Raw genomic sequence first — 20,210 nt, 5'->3', positions numbered from 1 at the left:
CACCCTCTGCCTCCTGGCATACAGGGCTTTACCACTTGTGTTCCTTTTCATGTCCTTGAGCCTGTTTAATCTTTACAGCAGCCCCCTAGGTCAGCCTCTTGATCAGCCCTAAGTAGCAGACGGGGCGGGGAGCAGGAGAGGTTTGGGGGGGGATGCTGAGCTGGAGGGAATCTCCGGGTTGAGGTGCAAAACATGGTTCAGACTCAGTCCTTCAGACGTGGTCCCCGGATGGGTGGCTGTTACAGAGGATGCCCTGGACTGCAGGCGGGAAATCCTCCCACCTAGAGCTGCCTCTGCCTCTCAGTCCCAGGCCCCTTCGGCTCATCTCACCTCGGGAGGGGAGAGAATGAGTTCAGGCCCCAGGCAGCTTGGGCCAGCATGGGTTAGCTGTGCCCTCAGGCCCTCTGGCATCTTTGCCTATCCTGGGTCACCCAGGGAGCCAGCGGGACCCTCCAGCCTACCCCCAGAACCCCCGTACGGTGCTTTGCGTCTGGGCTCAGTAAGTCTAGAAGGAAAATTAAGATATGAGACAGGAATGGGAGTGGATCGGATAGACACAGCAGGCTACTCGGGATATTTTGGAATCAGGGGTCTCCCCAGAGCCCCTCAAATGCAGACAAATGCCAGCATTCTCTACCACAAGAAACCAAAGTGAGAGTCCGGCCAAGCTCCTGAGGCTGACCCCTGGGGGTCTGCAGGACCCCCACAGTCTGACTGGACGCTCATCTGGGCCTGGCTGCCCAGCTGAGCTGGTTCTATCTCAGGACTCGTCTGTCTCCATCCCTCTGCCTTCAGTGGAAAGTTTCTTCCTTTGTGTGTACACCAGGAGTTCTTGCTTCATTATTCAGAAAGTCTTTAAGCGGATGTGCAACCTAGTTAGCCTCATTAACATATTTAAATCACAATTAATTGGAAAATTACAGTAAGGTGTGAAGTGGGAATCGTTGCTTTCAAATGAGCATCTACGCTTGTTGATGAAACCCAGTCGTTAGTTTCTTTCCAGGAAGTCTTCGGACCCCCAGCGGGGCTCGCGTGGACCCCGCACGTGTCAGCTGCACCTCCCGAAGTGTGGCTCTGCACCCCCACACCCTGTTTTGCCAGAGGCAGGAGTTTCCCACCTGAGGGGCCCAGGCTGCCTCGCAGTGAGGGTAGGTCGAGGACGGAGCCCTCGGGAGGGGAGGTGGGTAGGCGTCAGTTCAACAGCAGTGGGCGCCCCTGCCTTTTCCCAGGAGAGGTGCAGCCCTGGGGTCTGAGCCCTGCTCTCCGGGGTCTTGTCACCATAATGTGGTTTCAGGACATGAGACACGGCCCCCAGGGCGCCCCAGGGGAAGCTTTGTTTCCACTGGAGTTCCGGGCCAGAGGGGATGAACATGTCCACAATAACAGTGACAAAAGGGAACTCTGCAGAGGGCATCTCAGCCGCATTGTGGGTGGAGAGCTCCCATGTGACCTTGTCGACTCCCCCCGGTGACCTCCAACAAAGTCACTGGACCTGAGACTCGGAGAGGTCACCGTGCTGGTAAAATCGGATGGCTGGGGTGTGAACCCACGCAGGCTGGCTCTCAGATCCAGGCATTCAAGCCCTGGGTTCTACTGTTTCCTGCAAAGTGGCCCCATCTATCTCCATTCCGGGGGAGATCCCGGGTGAGTGAGCCTCTGCCTGGTCCAGGGACCTGTGAGGAGAGAGGATGCTGTGAGCACATGCAGTGGGCCCCGGATGTGGTCCTACAATAGCCAGACGCCCGACGGGCGGCTGGACTCTGGTCCAGAGCCCTTTGACTCACTGTGCGACACCTCTCGGGCCGCCCAGGAACAGGAAGCCTCCTTCAGGATGGAAGGGGCCTGGGAAGGTGCAGAGGGGCTCGTGGGGCACCCGAGACAGGGGACTGGAGTGGCTGAGATACATAACTTGTTCCTCAGGCTTTGTGTGAACTGGCCCCAGACACTGCAGGTGCTAAAACAGTGTTGTAAGATGCCTGGAGGTTTCTAACTGAAGGCAGAGGGAGACTAGGAGTGGGGCCTACTGTGGGGCATGGCGGCTTGGGGATGAGGGTGCTAGGCCCAGTGAGATGGGGTCTTGGCCCCAAGCAGCCCCACCTTCTGCCAGGACCCTGTGGACCTCAGATCCTAGACTTCCCACCTGCTCTGTAGGCATCTGCCCCCTGTGGGGTTGGGAGAGGCACCCCCCATCATTGACGGGGTGGTGTGGTCCTGCCTATGATGGAGCAGCAGATACTTGGACAAGCAGTGATCAGAGCATGGTGCAGGGGGATGCTGCCTGGGGGAGCATGGGGATTTATTTCCCTTCCTACAGACGGGATAGGGAGGTGGGAACATTTGTTTTCTCAGATTCCCCGAGTCACCCCGAGGGTTCATTTCCATCTGCGGCTGCCTTGCTCATGGCAAAGCTGAAGGTCCACTGGAGTTTCTAGATATTTAACGCCTGCGCAATTAACCAATCGTGTTACGTAATGTGTTCCTTAATGCTCCATTTATCTCATAATTGAACATTTGTGCTTTCTGTTAGCGCACATTGATTTTCACTTTTAAAAATTCCATTTGGAAGTGTGAGCAACCTTGCAGATTTGAAGTGGGAGTGGCAGGGTGGGAGGCAGTCGGAAGGGTCAGGCTGGCTGCAGGCGGGCTCAGCGGCCTCGCTGGTCTGTTCCCAGCCTCCGGGGCTGCGTGGGCACCAGCTCCCCTCACTCTCTGCAGCCCTAGTGCTGTGCTCTTTGTGGAGGGGGCTGGTGAGCAGCCACAGGAAGGGCACACGGCTGCCCTGAGTGGGAAAATGGATCAGGATTCAAACCAGGCAGTGGGAGTCTGGAGACCAGCCTGTGACCCCCCAGGCTGGATGCTGCCTTGGATGCCAGGTTCCTGTCCAGTGGTCCAGCGGCTTCTCCTTCCTGGCCATGCATAGCCCTGTCCTCCCGCCTCTCCCCACCAAGGAGGGCTAGATTCTGGCTCGAGGGGTGTCTGCTCCTCTCCGCAGACCCTCATCTGGAGCAGCCTCTCCTCTCTCTCCAGACAGCAGGCTCCGGGCTGCCCGCGTGCAAGACCGCCTACAGACCGCACAGGCTCCCTCTCTGATGAACCTGTCCTGATGCCGAGTGAAAGGCAGGAATCAATAGCGAACTCGGGGCCCCCTGTGCCCCCAAGGCCCAGAAGCCGCCTTCTCAGTCGACTGTCTTCCAGGCAGAGCCACCTGTAGGGAGATGTGAAGGATACATGAATTAATGAAAGCTCCCGCGGTTTTCACCTGCCTGCGCCCGCGCCTGCGTGCGTGCGTGTGTGTGCCGTCCCTGGATGTCTGCACAGCCTGTTTCTGCATCCGTGCACCGGCCCGTCCACACAGGAGCAGACAGGACGTCTGTGTGCTGCGGTGCACGTACATTTCCGTCCCCCGAGAGGGCTGTTGTGTGCAGATCTATAGATCTGAGTGTGTGCACCTGGGCTGGGTGTGTGCCTGTGTAGGAAATGAGGGTCTACGGCAACAGATGTGTGTGTGTGTGTGTGTGTGTGTGTGTAGGAGTGCGTGTGTATGCCGTGTGGGTCTGTGGGTCTGGTGTCTTTTCTTGGGTCTGAGCGTAGCTGGGTATAGTTGCTTGAGCACTTGTGTAGAGCCTTGTATCTACACCCACGGGCTGTATGTATATATATATATATACAACATGTGTGTATATATATGTATCTGTTGACTCAGGAAATGCGATTTACTCTGTGCTCAGCAGGCTGAGAAGTGGACTCATTCTAACCCCATGTCTGCATCAGCCATAGACTTGCCCGTCACCCTCACCCCTCCAAGCAGCCGTGACCACGCTGTGGGGCCCCGTGACCACGCTGTGGGGCCCCGTCATGCTGCCTGTCACTGATTTTCTGGGGATGGACACCTGAGCCAAAGATGTCCAGGTTTCCTGCCCGTCAGAGACCTCTGGTCCAACAAGATGAACTGGGACAATGGGCTTGTTTCCCATGTGGCTGCAGCCTGTCCTTTAGTCACTGGCCTCTTTTCTTACCATCTGTGCCGCAGGTTAGTGACGGTGATCCAAACCAGGGGCTGCAACTCCTGCTGTGGTGACTAAAGAACCCCTGAAACCCGGAAGCCCAGCGGGCCCCAGCCCTGTCAGCTCTGTCTGTGCTGGGATGTCCACGTCATCCCCTCACTGCCCCTCCTTGTGCACCCAGAGAAAGCTGGGGCTCCCCCAGGTGCAGGACCCCAGGGCTGGGTCCTCCCTGGCCTGCCCGGCCGTGGAGATCGCAAGAGCTCAGCCATCCAGGGAAGCACCTGCCACTCACCACTCTGACCCCTTTCACCTCGTCCTGAGAGTGCTTCGGTTGTCAAGAAGTCGTCAAGTGCATACATCACGGTGGGTGGGGCTGAGGTGGAGGAGCTGTTGGGTTCCCCAAAAGACAGCACACAGACAGCTGCCTGGGGGACCTGCATCCAGGTCCGGTCTAACCATCACCTCCGCCTTCAGTCTCTCCTGTTCAGTCATTTCTTTCATATAATTCATTTCTTCAAAAATAGTAACTGGACCCCATGCAAAAACCTGAGAAGACAAAGGCACACACAGACACGCACGTAGACATATACACACACAGACACACACACACACTCACACACAGTGAATGCAATACCCAGACCCAAGACAGCCAGCCAGCAAGATCATCATCTTGGGAGAAATGTCATTACCTCTGAATCTGACAGGTGGATTGAGGGAAGCATTTGGTGCCCTGCCACCCCCCATGCTTGACTTTTCACCCCACTCAGGCCCACCTGCCCAAAGGCATGCAGCGAGGCCTCATGTGCTCCTCACTGTGGGGCCCGACTCACAGGAAACGGGCAGCCAGGCTTCTCGTGTGCACGTCTGACTTTGCACTCGTTAGGGAGTTTCACTCACCTTGTCCGGCTAGATCTAGAGTTAGTGGTAGGCCGTGTCACTTTCCTAGGATGGCTTTAAACAATAGGATTTATTCTCTGAATCCTATTAGAGAATCCTCCTCCATTCGAGGGGCCAAATGTCTGAAAGCGAAGAATAGGCAGGGCCACGCCCTTTCTGATGGCTCTAGAGGAGGGTCTTTGCTTGCGTTGTCCTAGCCAGTGACTGCCGCCAACCCTGGGCATCCTGTGCTTTTTCGATGCCTTATCCTAGTCTCTGCCTCCATCTTCATGTGGCATCATTCCTGTATGTGTCTGTGTGCACACCACCTCTCCTTACAGGGACCCCAGTCATCCTGGGTCAGGGCCCACCCTAATTCTAAGATGACCTCACCTCTACTTGATCACACTTGCAAACACCCTCTTTCCGAGTCAGGTCACATTGGCAGATTCCTGGTGAATGCATTTGTGGGGGACACTCCTCAAGCTAGTGCCTGGGCTATGTAAGGTTTGAAAATGAGACCCAATGGCAACCAGTTGGAAGACAAGCAGGATTCCACGGGGACTCAAGAGCTTCTGATGACTGATAGATTGTATGAAAAGCAAAGTGGGGAGGGGGCTCTAACAGCAAGGTGGCGGGTAGTCTTCAGGCCACTGTGCCCAGGTCATCTCCTACTTCGTCCACAGTGAGAAGGGAAGCCTGCACTCTTGGGCTCCTTTCTTCTGTTCACACCAGGGCTATCGCCTTCCCACGCTTCTCTGCCCAGAAGCTGAAACCTGGTAGCCTTGCAGGGTCACTCCTGAAAGAAGCAGCAGGTCTTAGCCTAGGTGAGCAGTGAGTTAGAAGTGCTGACGCCTGTGGGGAGACTCTTCTAGGCCGATCAGGTGTGAGAAGACCCTGCAGAGGAGAGGCCACAGGAAGCCAGGAAGCATGGCAGAAAGTTCCAGGGGTCAGACAAGTACATGTGGACATCGCACTCAAGGGCTAATCAAAGAAGCGAGCTGTCTCCCTCATTCTGAGCTTGGCCATTTCTCTCCCGAGCATACCCCTCCAGGGTGGGTTTGAAGCCATCATTTGGACATATGTTTTCTTGCACTGTTGTAATGAGTATGGGTCGCCTAGTGTTAGCTGAAGAAATGCCAAATATTTTAAACTCTACTTTCTCACTCTGTATGGTACTAAATTTTCTTGTTCCTCTCAATTACTTCTGACAGAGAGAGTAATTCACTCCAGATGTCCAAATCAGAACAGGTGACCATGATTTCAGAGAAATCTGGCATTAGATGTGCTATAGATGTTCTCTTAACTTATTCAAACCTTACACAGTCTTTGGAAATAATGTTCAATAATGAATAAGCATGATATGCCCATGTGAAGATAAATGAGTAAATTGTGTGAAAGGAACTTCTATAAAATCATGTTACTAGAACATTCTAAGGGCAAATCAAAGTAAGAAATGCATATTCCATCATAACCCATCACTCATGTTTGTGTAGTTGAAGCAAAAATTTGGGAAGACAATGCTTATATGAAATGCATTTTGGTTCTCATCTATTCCGTTCTCTCTCTGTTTTTAAAATGCTGTTCCCTGGTGGCTGAGTAGTGAAGAATCTGCCTGCAATGAAAGAGACATAGGTTTGATCCCTAGGTTGGGAAGATCTCCTGGAGAAGGAAATGGCAACCCACTCCGATGTTCTTGCCTGGGAAATCCCATGGACAGAGGAGCCTGGCAATCTACAGTCCATGGGGTCACTAAACAATGACAACAACATGACCCTTTAAATTGATTTCATAGCCCACTAATAGTTCATATATACTTGAAAAATATTGTTCTAGAGTCATCAACACATTTACCATTTTGGCAAGTTTCATTTTGCAAATATTTCTCAAAGGTCACCGTTGAGATTAAGGGGTGTGGAAAAAAGGAATGTTCCAGCATACTTTGTATGCGTTAAATGTATAATTGAACACATCTTGAGTACTACTGTTCTTTAGTGGATATCTGCAAGGTAAATTGAAACCAACTAGATGGCGATCTTTGATGTACTTTTTTTTCCCCAGACTAACAAAAACTGAGCCCCCAAAGGTCCCTGGGTACGTGATGCCTTGCTGAGTCCTCCAGCACCGCTGCATTGGCACTGGTTGAACTCTCTGGGAAGGATGATGCCTCACCTATCCTGTGACTAGTAGTGTGTGCTTTGGCAGCAGGGTTTTTATATGTGACTTAATACCATATTTTGGTTAATATGGGCTGATGGACAAAGCAGGCACACGAAATGAAGGGTATAATCCAACTCTGTTCCACCCATCATCCATTCTTCAATCCAGTCATCCATCCATCACAATGGCATCATATTTTATTGAGAAAACTTTCAAATATACCTGTTATTAAGTCCAAGATTGAACTGCTCATCACACAGTTCAGTTCAGGTCAGTTGCTCAGTCGTGTCCAACTCTTTGTGACCCCATGAACCACAGTGCTCCAGGCCTCCCTGTCCATCACCAACTCCCGGAGTCCACTCAAACCCATGTCCATTGAGTCGATGATGCCATCCACCCATCTCATCCTCTGTTGTCCCCTTTTCCTCCTGCCCTCAATCTTTCCCAGAATCAGGGTCTTTTCAAATGAGTCAACTCTTCGCATCAGGTGGTCAAAGTATTCGAGTTTCAGCTTCAAAATCAGTCCTTCCAATGAACACCCAGGACTGATTTCCTTTAGGATGGACTGGTTGGATCTCCTTGCAGTCCAAGGGACTCTCAAGAGTCTTCTCCAACACCACAGTCCAAAAGCATCAGTTTTTCGGCCCTCAGCTTTCTTTCTAGTCCAACTCTCACATCCATACATGACCACTGGAAAAACCGTAGCCTTGACTAGATGGACATTTGTTGGCAAATAATGTCTCTGCTTTTTAATATGCTGTCTAGGTTGGTCATAACTTTCCTTCCAAGGAGTAAGCGTCTTTTAATTTCATGGCTGCAATCACCATCTGCAGTGATTTTGGAGCCCATAAAAATAAAGTCAGCCACTGTTTCCACTGTTTCTCCATCTATCTGCCATGAAGTGATGGGACCGGATGCCATGATCTTGGTTTTCTGAATGTTGAGATTTAAGCCAACTTTTTCACTTTCCTCTTTAACTTTCATCAAGAGGCTCTTTAGTTCTTCTTCACTTTCTGCCATAAGGGTGGTGTCATCTGCATATATGAGGTTATTGATATTTCTCCCTGCTCATCACACAAGAGGCCAATAAATTAAGAGACAAGTCTTGTGGACAAGGAATAATAACTTTATCTGGAGAGCCAGCAGACTTAGAAGATGGTGTACTCATGTTGCAAAGAACCACCTTGCCTGAGTTAGAGGTCAGAATTCTTTTGTATTAAAAGATGAAGGAGTAAAGTCAAACATTTCCTGGGGTTCTAGTCAGCCTCTGAAGGGGATGTGTTAATTTCTTCCTTCCTGCAGCCATTCACAGACTGGCCTGGAAGCTAAACAAAGGTATTTTAGCTTAAAATACCTTTAGTCCATTACCTGGGTGGCAGGGATCCCAGGGACTGACCATTATGTATCATTTAAGCTTATAGGTCACAACCCCTCAGTGATTGACTTAGAACAAAAGTCCTTCCCTATCGCACACCCGCAAACGTAGAAAATTGTATGATGAGTTCCTAAATATCCATCAGCAAGAGTCAATATTTATTAGGATTTTGTCTTCCTTGATTTTTTTGGGGGGGGGCTGAAATATTGAAAAGCAAATTTCAGATACTATCTCAATTAGCTTCTACATGTCTCATTGTGAAACTCCAAAAGACACAGACACTTTCTCATTTCAGCACGAGGTAATGGTCAGTAAACAAAGGGGAATATGTATTTGGAAATATCCAGTGCCCACCTCTGAATCAAATGGCCTCAGTGGTCTAAAGTCTAAAAAAGCAATTATATAATTCCAGGTTCAAACAAGGCCCACACTGTATGCTTGGCCTCTGAATTTAAAGGGCCTCCCCTTTTGTTTTATTTGGAGACTGTGATGCGTTGAGGAAATCAGCTCCTCTGTCCTTCAGAGAGGATCTCTCTTGTTTCCTCACCAGGTCATTTAGCACCTAAATCTGTCCTCATGTTTCCTGTAAACCAGAAGCTATTTCTTAAGGCTTGATTAGATGTAGGTTCATTGTTTCAGGCAAAGATCCTTCAGTGCTACACCGAGGATCACACTATGAGACTCATATTGTCTGGTTGTCCATTTTTAATGATGCTCAAATTGATCAGGGGGTTCATAGAGCTACATGACACTCTATTGCAAAGTTCCTCATCAGACTTTCATTCAGCAGTTTCATGGACCGACCATCACTTCCTGAATCATCAATTTCCTTGACGTTTGCAAAATGGTGATCAATAATTCTATCATCCTTTTCCTTTCATCAGCTGAAATTCTTCCATAAAGGAGACTTTACCTCCTCAACAAGATTTTATTTGTCTTCACAAAAACATAGTTCATATAAGAGCAATTACACACTATGCGATTTCACTTGTTTCGGATTTCTTTGCTCAGTGAACAGATATAAGTATTGATATACTTATTATGCAGATATCCATGTTATAAACCTGGAATGATTCATCCTAAGGCGCCTGCCATCTATGTGTCTCACTGCATCGTAGGGTCAAAAGGGAGACTTCAGGATTTTCTGGGTTACTTCAGGCTAAAAGAATCACCTCCTTTCACAAGAGGCAAGAGTGTGAGTGCCCTGCTCACCCGTGTGGCCTTCTCCGGGCAGGTCAGGAAATTGGGCATTTCTGAATCCAGTCTTGGTAATGGCCCAGGACCACCTCCTCTCCTACAGGAAGTCTCACTGGAGGACTTGGTGTTGCCAGTAGGGAGAATTTGCCAAATAAGTTCTCCAACCCTGTTAGAATTTACAGAATGATGGAGAGGAGAGAGGAAGTCATGATCAGACACTGATAGGGAAGGGAACACCCACAGAAGTGAACATTCACACTGCGAGCTCTTCAGTGATTTTACAAAGGAACATTTGATTTAATCAATACAGGGCTAGTTCCCGCTTCCATCTGTTACTCCTCTGACTGCATAAGGGATTTTTTTATCCTAGTCAACCAAGTCACACACAAAGCCATGGTTTACATGGGATGTCAAACTTCCCATGATTTCTCTGTAAGACACAGAATCTGAAAACTGATCATAGATTGGTGGTGGTGGTGTTTAGTCGCTCAGTCGTGTCTGGCTCTTTGTGACCCCACGCCCATCAGGCTCCTCTGTCCATGGGATTCTCCAGGCAAGAATACTGGAGTGGATTGCCATTCCCTTTTCCAGATCATGTATTAATAGCTGAGAAAAGTGAGATGTTGGCTTTAAAACAGGAAAGCATCTTGACTATCAATTGGTCCCAAACTCTTGGTACTCACACATACATGGAATTAGGGTGAGATAAGGAGGGAAGAGTCTAGGGACGTCCCTGGTGGTCTAATGGTTAAGACTTCACCTTCCAATGCAAGGGAGGTGGGTTCAATCCCTAAGTGGGAGGGCTAAGATCCCACATTCCTTGTGGGCCAAAACATGAAACAGAAGCAATATTATAACAAATGCAATAAAGACTTTAAAAATGATCCACACTAAAAAAAATCATTTTTAAAAGAAGGAAACAGTCTAGAAGTTCATAGTATAAGTGCCCTCCATCCCAACACCAACATGCCCCTCTGCTCCAGAAAGGTGGTAACACGCTCATTCACAGAGACGTCGATGACCCAGCCCAACCAGATTTAACCCAGGGATAAAAGCAAACAGTCTAGCTTACCCCATGAGGGGCAACTGGTTAAACTGGAGTGAAAGGTGAAGGTTACAGGCTTTAACCTCAAGTCACTGTGGACTGTTATGTGAGAGAAGGTCTGAGTAGGCGATCAATAACTCATGTATTACCAGCCAGTTGTTTGACGAATCCAACCCACCATTGACAGCATCACAGGTGACTTGACTGAATCTTCCTGCCCAGCGCTTCTGTATATGTGTGTACAACCTGAGGGTCTGGGAGTACGTCTCCAAGCATTTTTCTTCTGGAATCGACAGGCTCCAGACTTTGAATTGAGTATACAGGCCCAGGCAGGTATCCTGGAACACATAATGGTTGTGGGGAAGCCAGTTGGGCCTGGTTATTACAGATCACACGTAACAGTGTGTAAAATCTCCCGCTGTTTGGAGATTCTTGTGCTAAGCAGGTTAATTAAACCTTAATTTGAATCTCCCAGCTTATATGGGTCTGGCCTTAAAATTATCCCACCTAATTCTCTGGCTGTGTGTGTGTTAGTGGAGGAGGGAGAGGGAAGGTAAGGCGTTTTATATGCCTGAGTCATTAAATTGGCTTAATCTAATTAGTAGGTTGTGAAACAGTTGATGGAATTTGATGGACATGCCACCTTAGGAAAGCCAATATATTTTAAAATATTATTTTTCTTTGCAAAACACCGGCTGTAATGTTTTTGGTATGATAACAGTTCATGGTCAAATTAAATTAGCTGGTGTTACCTCGGAGTCCCAGGTGGACGCATTTGTCTCAGGCACATTCAGCTCTGGCTGGGCCCCCAGGACCCCGACTTCTGGAGACAATGGCCCACTGCAGGGGCGGTCTGGCTTTGGGGCAGTCAGCCTGTTTTATGACTCACAACATCTGGATATTTGTCAACTTCCAAATGCTCGGAGAAAACAGCCCACAGTCTTCATCCCAGCCCCATCGTTACCTGTGACACAGTCCCTATCACGTACATACTCACACCATCCCCAAAGGCTCGAGGTGCTGGACCTGGACATGAGTGTCTAACCTCCTCTTCACCTTTACAATTGCAAATATAAATCAATCCTTTGTCACTGATGAGCCCTCTGGGAAATTCCCTGCCTCGGCTCAGGACACTAAAGGATGTTTGTGAGAATTTTTCAAACCCAATCGTACATTTGTTCTCTGCCGATTGCCAGCCATCAGGCCACAAGGACTGCTTTCATAAGAGGCAAAAGCAAGTAAAATTCTTCCGGCTCCAGATCCCTATTTTTCAACAGGTAAGAGTCCACTGTGTACGTTAGGAGAACTGGACTCACACTACTCTCTGGACACCTCTGCCCACCATAGAAAAGCATCAACATGCAAACTGACGCATATTCTCTGCTCCTGACTAGCAGAATTCTCTAGAAAGAAATATAACAAAGAAAAGAACATCCTCTAAGTCTTGTAACCTAGAAATGTTTTTGTGGTTGAACTTGAGAAAAGGGCACCCTTTACTAGTGCAACTCCATTCTCAACTCACTACAGGAGGCTGTGTGAGAAAACGGGCTAAAAACAGACAATCAATAATGTGTATCGCAAACGCGGTGTGCTCTTAAATGATCCAGTCTTCAGCTGTCTTTGAAGAGAAAGGGAAGGTGCAGGAATAACTAAACCAGAAGTAAGCAGTCAAAATACTTATCTCTGTGAACAAAGGTCTCTGAAGGACGTTAAAGCATGTTTGCTGTCTGGCTGACACCCCACGGAGATAAATGCAAGGGAATCGCATTTAGAAGGAAAAGTGCCAGCCTCAGCCAAGGGTCCCCATGCTCCAAGCAGACACTCGGGCAGGACCAGGCCCATGACCACCACACAGAATCTCAAATGCCAGCCGTGAATTGGGAAGAGGAGAAAACACCTGCCCAAATCTTCTCCTGGCCCCGTGAGGACCCACGCCCTTGACTGGGCAGGACCAATGTCTGAAACATCACCTTGGAACAACAGTCCAGGTGCCGTGGAGGTGGAAAGGCCATCCCGCCAATGAGAACACAGGGCCTCGGAAAGCAAAGGGCCTGTCTGCCTCTTGCCAGATGGCAGAGCATCCGAGCTAAGTATCACCGTTAATGGCGGGGCTTTGAAGTCAGGCTCCCTGGGTCTGAATCCAGATCACTGCATATGAGCTGTGTGACCTGGGACAGGCCACTCACCTCTCTGTGTCTGTGGGTAAATCATGGATGATCGCAGTTCCGACTTCACTGGGGTAAACTCACGGCCAAACACATGCCTTACATAGGAAGGACGTGGTCAGCATGAACTGCTGTGATGGGTGAGAAGGTTCGCCTCAGCAAGACTGGGCAGAATGTTCATTGTTGTCCTCCTGATGGTGTTGCCGGGGACGGGCTGTCCTTTGATCCTGTCCACGCAGCCGCTTTGGTGGAGGCACTGCCATCACCTTTGTGGACATCTGCCATGACTGGCGGCCACGTGGCGAGCCAGAGGCAGTCAGGCATCCGTTAGGGGAGCCACCGGTGTGGTTTCAGAGATGCCATAGCCCCCCAGGCCACCACCCATCCTGTCGGCCAGGAAATCTGGTCTCGGCTTCCTGCTGGGCCAGCACTGGCCGATGATGCCAGGTCTCCTGCAGCGCCCTCCTCTGCCTGGCCTCTCTTATTCCATACGTGTCTTCCTCTTGCACGTCTTTGCAGAGTTCAGGATGACCGTGCAGGCGGCCTCTGTGTCTGAAGCACATATGAACCTTCAAGGACGTGAGTGTGTGTTCCATCAGAGTCAGGTCTGAGTGAACTGGCACCTGGCCTTCCGTCTCCTGCTGCTGATGACCCTTCAGCTCCACCATCTCCCGCCTCCTCTCCTTCCTCAGTCAGTAACTCTTCCTGCCCATTCCCTCGATGCCAGTCCTGGTATGCCAGCTGTTGTATTGCATTACTGTACTTTTCAAGGTACTCTACTGTAAGATTAAAAATGTTTTTCTTTATTTGTTGTTTATTTATTTTCCATGTTATTTGTGAGAAAAGTATTATAAACCTATTACAGTACAGTATTAGTAGTATATAGCCAATTGGGTTAGTTGGGTACCTAGGCTAACTTTGGGGCTTCTCTGATAGCTCAGTTGGTAAAGAATCCGCCTGCTATGCAGGAGACCCCGGTTTGATCCCTGGGTTGGGAAGATCCCCTGGAGAAGGGAAAGGCTCCCCACTCTAGTATCCTGGCCTAGAGAATTCCATGGACGGTCCATGGGGTCGCAAAGAGTTGGACACGACTGAGCGACTTTCACTTTCACTTAGGCTCACTTTGTTGGACTCTGTTGGACATGAACAACGTGCTCTTGGAATGGGGCTTGTCTGTATGGAGAGGATTTACTGTACTGGTCCCTAGCCAGTCTGCACACCCTGGGGGTCCAGGGAAGCAGTAATGTGCCCAGCAATCCCTTTGCAGGAGAGAGTGTGGATATTTATCAAACAGGAAATTGAGTTTTAGCCAACTTCTCTAGATATTGGGAGGAGGTAGCTATCTTTTTGTTACTTTTTGTTGAGTTTTCTGAGGCTGATCCAGTGAAGTGTCCCAGGATCTTTTCTGTGCAACTTGCAAAGCTCTCTCCTCTTTCACCTCCAGCCCCCACGGTGCCTCTCTGAGAGGAGACAACAGGTTCTTGGCCGGAAAAGTAAAGACTTAAAAGTAGGTAGAGGTATCCACCTCTCTCCATGAACCAGGGCTTCTAACCCTCAGCACTACTGACACAGGGGTCTGGGGAGGTCCCTGTGGTGGGGCTGGCTGTGCACTGGGAAATGTTTAGCAGCATCCGTGGCTGACCCACTAGATGCCAGCAGGACCCTTCAAGTTGTGCTCCCACATAACCACACGTCCTCTGATGCCTGGAGGGGCTCATGCCCTTCCTGCAGATGCTGACGTGGAAAGAGCTGGCTTGACCTGCAGCATCCTTGCAAATCTGGCTCTCATACCCGATGGCCGGCCTGCCTCTGGGACCTACCTGGGTGGGGCTGGTTTGCTGCACTGAGAGGCAGGGTCAGAAGGAACACTTGTGTTGGTGGTGAGCCAGGGGCAGAAGGCAAGGACGGTGCAGTCTGCCTTGCCCCAGAGAGAGAAGGAAAAGCTCTTGTGTTGATGGGGGACCAGGCTGTGTGTAACTCAAGTCCAGGGGATGCTGGGCTCGGGGGCACAGCGCCTCACCTGGGGTGGCCACCACAGCAGGAGGGTCTATAATCTCTGCAGCAAATCCTAGCCTACCTGGCAGGAGACCAGGCAGGTCGCTTTTGCCCTCCTTTGGGGCTGCCTGACTCTGTGGTCCACTCTGGGGTGCAAAGACCCCCACGATGTACTTTCTGTTGAGCCGCACTGTCCCTCAAAGCCACTCTGCCCCAAGCTTGCTGAGGTTCCAAAGGTCAAGGACATGGGCCACTGAGACCCTGGACTCTCACAAGGATGAGGGTGAGGAATGGACCCTTGCAAGGTTTGCTTTTACACAAACTGAGATTCGACTGCCATTCAGCTGAGTTTCAGTGGCTTATTTCTACCCCCTGGTTCCAGGCTGGGTGTGTATGAGTCAATTTAGAGGTTCCTTCTCCACACACAGGGCCTCTGAGGGGTCGGCAGTGGCCAGGCCTCCTCCACTCCTTCTGGGTCTCGCACTCAGCTTCTCTGCCTCTGGGCCCGGTGCCGGTTCCGACTCTGCTTCTCCTGCAGGTCATACCCAGCACCTTGGGGGCCCAGAGGTGGGGAGGCGATATTGAGGTTCCAGTCCATCTGTGGGTCCAGCTCAGCTGCCCAGGCCCGCTAGGCCGGACCCTCCCCAACGCCATGATGACCGTCCTCCCCCACCCCAGAATGGCGGGTCCTGGGGGCTTCTGACTCCAGCATCAGACACAGAAGTGTCAAGCCCACCTGGAGAGAACATCTAGCCCCCCAAAGTCTTACCAACAAGTGACTCCAGTGCATCTTTGCTATTTATACCCCTACATCAGACTCATACGGGCAGGAACGCATGTAAGCAGGCATCATTTTTAGACCAGGAAAGGCTCCTGAGCAGGATGGGACCCCTCTTGCTCTGGAGGCTCCAGCCTGGGGCGGGACAGCAGCGCATCAGTCAAGTCAAGAACATTCTTGCATGTTTGGTCCAGCTCTGGTCCTCTGTCTCAGATGCTGCAGAATCAAGGTCTGTGAGGTTTTGACATTTCCAGGTCACTTGTCCAGTGACTATGAGTATATACGTCTAGTTAGTTTTCTACTCTTTGTTGAATTCTTATGTCCCAGAAACTAGGCTGGTAGCATTGTATGGGACCACTTGATTGAACTTCCTCAAACCTGTGAAGTAGGTTCTGCCCCATCCCCATTTTTGAGATGGGAACGTGGAGGCTTAAGGAGGATAACCCGCCAGCCACACACCATCTGCTCAGTGAAGGGAGAGCTCAGACCTTCTGCATCCCTGGTGTGCAAACCAGACTGAATCGCTTATCTGTTTCTCTTTCTCTCTGGCCTTCACGTATTTTTTTAGTTTTGATGCCATGACCTCACTGAAAATAGACAAAGAGAATGAAAGTAAATGCATTTGATTAAAAATATCAGGGAGAGAGAGGAATTTGCTGAAAATTCATTTCAGGTGGCCAGATATCATGGGAGCCTCACGGGCTTAGCATCTCCTAGTTTGAACTTTTTCAAGAGAGGTAAAGTGCTGTTATTTGCAAAAATTAGTAAAGTGGCAGATTGTCATGTTTCTCGAGTCACTGTCCCAGTTAATTGAGACATCTAAAGACCACACAGGGAGCAGCCGAAGGGGTCACCCCGGAAATCTGACTCCCCAGGCTGGCACAGCACAAGCGGGCCTGGCTGGATTTGGTAGGAGGGAGCCAAGTGTGTCCCGCGTTCCTAGTGCCAGTTGGTTAACAGAGCGGCATCAATGTGGGTCTCCAAGGACGGGACTGTGGGGCCCAGCTCCCCTCGCTGGGGGTGGAGGCGGGGCTGGGAGCAGCGACAGAGGACGTGTGGCCGTCCCCACCCAGGGAGGTGCCGCCTGCCAGTTCTCGGGTGAAGCGCTAAAGGGGAGCTTGCCAGAAAACCAAACGAGATTCTCGAAGAAGTGCTTTCAAACTCGATAATGAATTTCCACTAAATTAAATGTTTGCTCCTTGTGGTTAAAAAACCTAATGGACATATTACCACAATTAGTTCGTGCCTGCCACTTGGAAACCAAAATTAATGGCTCCAAAGTGTCTCTGCTTAGAGAATTTACAGAGAGCCTGGATGGGTAAAACATATCTGTTTTTCTTTATCAAGCACAACCCCCAGATAACCCAATAACTCACGCGCTCCCCACCCTAGCTGCATTTACTCTTTTTGCCCTGAAATGTAAGCAGCTCGTAAGATGATCAGCTCTTTGAGAAAGTATAAGAGGTTGTCAAATTTAAGTCTAACATCAAAACGGTGCGGATGTGAGAAAGTTGAAATGGATATCTGAAGTGGAGCTATGGGTTTGCTCTCAGAGACCGAACGCTGAAGAATGGAAAAGCTGGAACAGGGTAATTCACTTTGGGGAGGTGGGTGGTCCTCCAAGGGCTGGGAAAGATGGCCAGGCTCACTCTGCCTGGCTTTATTAACTCATCCTTAATTAGCCCGTAGCTTCGATACAATTTAGCTCATGCCATATGGGCTAATACAGTGCTGAACGGCACCCCCCGTGCAGGTGGCAGTCTGTCGCGCTGAAGGCGGATCAGCGTAAACCCACAACAACACATCCTTAACAGCCACGGCGCCATTTGCCATGCCAGAGTTATGGCCGTGTAAGCACTTCCATTAGAAACTCTTATTTTCAAAGATTTTATAAATTAGTTGTTAAAAAAAAATCACTCTGGGCTGGAATGAAACCCAGCCAATCAGCTCGCCACCAGGAAGGTTTATGTTCAACGACACTCGGAAAAAACATGTGGCCGTCAAGCCAAGTTTGGGCGGCTCACTGCCTTTGCTTGGATCCCCCAAATCAGACACACATTTTTACGTTTTTATGTTGAGTGACAGGTAGATGTCCATGGTCGGGAGAGAACGAAAGGTTCTCCAGGATTAGACTTACCTGGCGGCACAGGTATCACTCATCATTCCTGGCGCTCCTGAGTTGGTGCTGCATGTCTGTGCCAACTGGAGGAGGGGGTCCCCTGCAATGACTGGGGGTGGGCACATCTTTCACCCCAGGAAGGGGGGCTCTGGGCCCCATTCCAGGAGGGTGGGTTCAGAGGGAGAAGGGACTTACTCAAACATCTGTGAGTTTTCTCTTGGGTGTGAAATCTGAGACCAAACCTGCAGGGAGGGACCTGATGGTATCTGCATTTTTCCATTCAGGGGCCCCCAACCATGAAATTGTTGAGATTCTTTTTTTTTTAAATTATTTCATTATTATTACACTTCTCATTATTTTATTATTATTTTTATTGGAGTTTAAAGGATCTTGATGCTGGGAAAGACAGGGCAGGAGAAGAGGGTGACAGAGGATGAGATGGTTGGATGGTGTCCCTGACTCAGTGGACATGAATTTGAGCAAACTGCAGGAGACAGTGAAGGACAGGGAAGCCTGGCCTGCTGCACTCCATGGGCTCGCAAAGAGTGAGACATGGCTTAGCAACTGAACAACAACAACATATTTGCTTTACGATGTTGTGTTAATGTCTGCTGCAGCACAAACTGAATCAGCCATACACATACATATACCCCCTCTTCCTTGCATTTCCTTCCTATTGTTGATTCTTGCATATGCTGGGTCGAGCTCTGGATCAGTTGACCACGGCTTGGCTGGGCTGCTTGAGCCTTGGTCCCCACGGTCCTGATGTCTTGGACCCTCATGGTCCCCGTGACAGCCACGCGCTACACTTTAAAGGCTACGCTGGACCAAGGCCTTGCAGGGCTCAGATCCGCCCAAAGCTGCTGTCTCCCAGTATCCTTGTCTGTGGTTTTTGCAGGATAGTTCACTTCCTTTCACCAAGGCTGACACGCCTTCCTTCAGGAGTTTGATTCTGCTTCTTTCTACTCTGTCAGCGAGTCACAGATGCCCTAGGAGAACCAGAAGCCCTGATGTCCGGCTGCTGAGTGGTTCCACACGGCACCTCCAGATGCAAGAAGGGTGGAAAGAGCCGCAGAGGAGGCCTGGGGCCGGGGAGCAGACCGAAGGGCCTGCGAAGCTTGTTCTAATCTGCTGCCCCCAACATCTAGGCGGTTGGAGTTGGAGCAATTTTGAGCTTGGATAACCTACATAATCACATCTCTGTGCTTTCTCCTGGAGGGATGGACAGAATCTATCTGAACTTCGGCAGCACGCTCCCCACCACACAAGTGAGCTGGAGGGCTCACCTGGGAGCTGCGACTGTCGTCAGTAAGGGGACAGTAAGGAAATCAGCGGTTTCGTGGGGTTTGGACATTTCCATTCGGCTCGCATGTGTTCTGTCCCCCAGGAAGGAAGAAGAAGGCGTGGGAGAGAGGCTGAACCGTCTCTCCTCTAAGCACTGACCTTGCTGATGGGTGCCGAATCTTAAGGAAGGAAACTGCCAGCTGGAGTCGGCCGCCTGACTGCGTTTATCCCTTCCCAGGAGTCTGGGGGGGAAACGAGAACGCTTTCGGCTGCGGGGACACCCAGATCCTGGGTGGCTTTTGATGCAAACGTGACTGTGCACCTGCGCCCCTGTCCTGCTCCCCCGTCGAGGGTCTGCATGAGGGCTGTGCTGGGGAAGGGGTCCCCTCCGGGGCTGGTCAGCCTTGCTCTGCTTAAGGGTGTATATCTAGCCGCTTTTAATAATATCCAAGTCATGACACAGAGCTAGATGGGAAAATACCATTTCTTTATTAAAACTGCTTTATTAAGTCTGTTTTTCACCAATGGATGGTGGTGCTCTGTGTGTGTGTGTGTGTGTGTGTGTGTGTGTGTGTGTGTGTGAGTGTGTGCGCACCTGTGTGTTTCCTCTATGGCTAAAGACAAGACTGTGTGCAAGTTTTACAGACTTCTCTTTTGAAAGGCAGCTCTACTGACTTGCATCCTGTACTGAAATGGCTTGTGCTGCGCAGACAGGCGCACAATTTCCCCACCTCTCATTGGCCATTTATGGGGCTCCGCGGTTTTCAGATGGTGTGAGGCAAGAGGATGCCAAATGTCTTGCCAGTTCATAACCAGCAGCAGACAGGGCTCGTTTCAAAATGCCACTGCTCAGAGCATCTGTCGTTATTAAGGAAGACGCTCCAGCGCTGTAGAGGACTTCAATTTTGTTTTCCCTGTCACTTACTGAGCTAGAATAATATGCAGTTTGTGGATGAAACAAACGTGTTGGGGCCATTGTGCCAATGGCTGCGTTTTTGTGTTCCCTTTATTACTGACTGTAAAATAAACTTTGGCCTTTTTAATAAATATAATAAAAACGCTCTGTGAATCAGGAGAGGGTGACCCATTAAGTCCATTTAACATCATCATAATGAAAAATGCAACCCTGTCACACATTCAGGACCAAGGTTCATAAAGACCACATCACTAGGCCGAGAAATTGCCCTGCTACCTGACGGCTCCACGCTAGGA

This window comes from Giraffa tippelskirchi, chromosome 2 (genome assembly GCF_054371585.1).
Source record: "Giraffa tippelskirchi isolate mGirTip1 chromosome 2, T2T-mGirTip1v1.2.pri, whole genome shotgun sequence".
Taxonomy (NCBI): domain Eukaryota; kingdom Metazoa; phylum Chordata; class Mammalia; order Artiodactyla; family Giraffidae; genus Giraffa; species Giraffa tippelskirchi.
The sequence above is the reverse complement of the archived record's forward strand: the minus strand, read 5'-3'. Positions refer to the sequence as shown.